This window comes from Cupressus sempervirens, chromosome 8, assembly GCF_028749045.1.
Source record: "Cupressus sempervirens isolate cs-2001-9-10 chromosome 8, ASM2874904v1, whole genome shotgun sequence".
NCBI classification, from domain to species: domain Eukaryota; kingdom Viridiplantae; phylum Streptophyta; class Pinopsida; order Cupressales; family Cupressaceae; genus Cupressus; species Cupressus sempervirens.
Window position 1 is genome coordinate 307050626 of NC_143125.1, and position 4473 is coordinate 307055098.

The window sequence follows — 4473 nt, forward strand, 5'->3', positions numbered from 1 at the left end:
TTCTTTTGTAACAAAGTTACCTTGGATAGATTGTCAGACATGTATGAATTGGAGCAATTTGTATGCTGAAGTAAGTGTTGCCTTTAATAAAACTCTGCCTTGTGTTATCTTGTTGCTCCTTACATTAAATTCTTGATGTTTGGTAATTACTTCCTTTTCAACAAATTGTCACCATTGCCCATACATTTTGCTTTTAAAAGACTCTTTGATGAGGCCTCTGCTTCAATGCTTGCTTTATTATTTCTTTATCCTTCACATCAGTGGACATTATGCGAGGAAGTCATCATTGCATACTATCAATGTCTCAAGGATATTGATTGTTTCTTATTAAATACTGTCTAATGCACCTTTCATGGATGAATTTGATGTGTTCTATTGAACATATTATAACCTTAAACCTGGCTACATTCATGATGAAGTTGCTACTTTTAGATCTGTACTGTTTTATCTTTCAACTATATCGTAGTGTCAATGGCAACTTTTCAACATTCATATCATATACTGATCATTCCTTAATGAAATCACTATATTGCTGCTTGTTTAATATAAACAAATTCTCGTTTGTATCACATAGGCTCGAGTTTGTCAAGGGAAGAGTTCTCCTTAACATATGCATGTTTAGTATGATTTGCACTCAAGTTGGCTGTCATATCCTTTGTAGTCAACTATCATGTATGTATATATCTTCACAAAGTCGACTGCTATCCTATATGGACTGATCATTAAGTGTAATTTATTGCTCCTTGTTATTGCATCTCTTCTTAATCATCACAATCACTGCTCGATAAGAAAATTACTTCCTCTTGATTACCATGACTTACTCTTCTAAAATTGATACATGTTTTTTTGCAGTAGAGTTGACCTTTAATATTAATGATGATACTTTAATCATCCTCATTCATTTGCTTTCACATCAATGATAATTATGTGAACATTCTCTTCACTGTTCCTTCTTGACATCAATGGCATCAGTTCCAAGCAAACCTTGACATCAATGCTAACATTTCCAACATTTTCTGGTCCAATATGTATTTTTCATTGACATGTTTAAGTTATTTCACGTTCTCAATGTGTTGAATAGAGTAAATTATTAAGGATCTTGCCAATTTGAGGAAATAAAGTGCTCAACCAACATCTTAATATACAAGGCTTGTAATTCAAATATTGAATCAAGGGTTATCCCCTAGGTTTAGAAGGGCTTGAAGTGTAGAAGAGAACAAGCCATTGTTACATGTTTGTAGACCATTGATAGGAGAATATTGAGTATTAAAGATAACAACTTTATATAGATAATTAGGCTGGGCAATCAGTTGAGAACACTAACAATAGTGAATAATGCTTTTAGCATAGATAAACATTGTCAATTACTTCATATTATATATCTAAACTTCATACCAGTTATTAGTAAGATGATTAATTATTAATAGAGAGTTTGCAACTCATGGTTTATTAATCTATACTATATCTTTTTTTTAATGTAGAAATCAACGAACCAAACAATTAAAAATATCCATGCTACTTGAATAGCTCAAATGACCCTTAATTTGAGACTAGAATGTTAGATGGAAAATAGGAAAAAAGAGCAAAGATTTTTTTACCACGACAATATTCTTACTCTAAAAAACTATGGGATAAGACAAAACGAGTTGAGCTACCATTTCAAGTTCTTACTATTCCATTTCCTCTTTATCTATAACTATTCTTCAAATTGCTTCAAAACCTAAATTTGTCCTTGTAATAAAACATTCGCTGCCATGACTCACCCTCTAGATACCTTTAAATAAGTTTCCATGTCTTTAGGAAATCTTTATCTATAACTGTTCTTCAAATTGCTTCAACACCTAAATTTGTCCTTGTAATACAACATTTGCTACCATGACACCCTCTAGATACCTTTAAATAAGTTTCCATTTCCTATGGAAATGGAGGAAGCTGTGGATGGGAGGAGGTATGTAGTAACATAACAAGTTGAGGGAGCAGTCATATGTGGAGCATGGATGGTAATGTGAAGTATTTTATCTTCTTTTGGGAAGATACAAAGTGGAATGTGCTATATCTTTATGGCTCACAACTCCTTTTTTGTAAGGCTTGTGTGCAATTATTTACTCTTTCCTTTATCTCCCAAGCATTGACATTTAAATGTTTGGAACACAACACCTTCGCATATCTTTGCTTGTAATATTCATCCATTTGTAACATTGGTTGAAGAAAGTGTAACGACTGCCCCTGCAAAACAAATGACACATCAGCAATCTCCGTAATATGCGGAAAAAAATCAGCAAGAGTCAAAGTCTTTTGAATATAGACTAGTCAACATTAGTCGATTAACTATCATTAACTTTAATTAAATTGATACATATACATATATGCTCAAATTTAAAAGAAATTGTAATACCAGATACTAGATACCAGATACCAAGTGGTATAACCATGACGACCAAGTTGAAAAGAGCTCCAGAACCTGTCTAAGAACACAAGGCGAGAATATTGCAGGAGTGCTTTACCACCCTACCATGAAGTTGATAAGCTTCCCTGGAGTCTTTCCTGACATGAAAGATACCCAGCCTGACAACGAGATAGTCTAATCAAGTAAAACCAAGAGAAGTAATGGAATTGTGCTACACAAATAGTGTCAAGAACATTAATTGGTCAGCAAGATAACCAAACAACATTTTCTTAGTTGTCACTTCAGTTCCATTATTTATAATAAGTAGAACATAACAAGGTTTATCCATCGTTGAGTACCATACTCCCATCCACATACAAGGATAAAACATAAAGTTCTTTAATCATGGATCAATTAATTACAACATTTTAGTGCATCTCTAGCAAGAATTTTAATCCAACTTCCATCTATTACCATCAATTCTCTTTTGACGCATGTTATACATACACATAGGTTAAGCCAATCACATAGCTATCAATGAAACCCTTTATAGATCAATTAGTAATCATAGTATGTTATCTTGTCTTAAATTTCCTTTCATAAAAAAATATTAATAATAAAGGGCACAACTTAGCTGTTTACTTTACATTGTTAAGATATTCCCATAACCTTTGTTGAATAGTTGTGAGCCTCGAATCCCAAAGCAGCTCTATAGACACATTGTGGTTTAGGTAAAAGATAAGTCTCATAGTTACATCTTATAAAATCTACAGTGCCCTGTTAATATTTCACCATGACAAGGAGCCTCACTGAACACAATGCATACCTAAATGCATTGTGCAGTCCCGCCCGAATGCAAAATATGTTCAAATAATTAGAAGGAGCCCTATTGACCAACATGGGGTAAAGTCTAGCAAAGTAAGGAGGATGGTTAACTCTCTTTTCTATAAATCCCAATCTTCACAACTCCTAGTGAATCCAAGAAGATAAAATGATAGAATGCTACCCACCTAGTTTTCTATTGAAGTATTATCAAGGCATGTCTTTCCGTAGTTAAAGTCTACTGAGTATTAAAAGTTAAATCTTTTAAATGACCAACACAGTTTTTGAATCTACGCCCTTGATAGAGAACAATACTTCTAAAAGGATGTTTCCTTCATTTAAAACAATCATAAGGGGTCCATTCTACTGACTTTATCCTGATAATCCAAAGATTTTCAGACAAGCATACACATAGATGGATGGTTTATCTAGCAGTTGTCGACCAAAATGAACTTCACAGAGCTTAAAAAGTATCGACCATTTGGATTAAATCAAATAAAGAAACCTGTGAATTGAAGCTTGTTTGATGTCTTGCCTTCCACGTGTCCCTCTCGTCCTTCCAAGCCTCTCCTATGCATCCATGGCGATCTCTGTAACATCCAACAACCAGCTTCTCACTGACGAACCGTGTGCACTTTGGCATCTGCATCTCTCGAACTCTTTTAGGCATTCGTAGTGATCTGTCGAAAATGGATAAGAATGGGTGCATGATAGTCAACAACCACGCCTCTCTCACCTATAACGCCCTCCTTAATCTGCCTATTATAGCTTTTCATTGTAGAATCCGTTTGTCGCCAAATGAATTATACAAATTAAACACTTGGGTACTGCAAATTCTTCTTGGATAATCTTTTAGAAAAGATTCAACTTTGGGCTTGTCCACTGGTAATAATATATTAGTTTGGGTTTGAGTGCATAGGGTCTAAGCATCCGCTGGCAGCATGTTGCGGGTACGGAGGTTTGCCATATAATTTTAATGATAAAATGCGGTGCGTACAGATGGAAATGTTATGAGAGTTTTAACAGGTGGATCTTGCAAAGATCCATCAAAATTTGTAAATTGGGATGGAACTCATTATACAGAGTGAGCAATTTTCCTGTTTGGTCACAAATTGTGTTTGCCAAATATTCAAATCCTTCCCTTTCTCCTTACCAGACATGCTATCATTTTTAGATCCCTTCCATCAGTAATACTAAATCTCACCAAGCTTCCGAAGGACAACATCAACCACAACGGATAGACTCTTTAACATAGATAGTTTTGT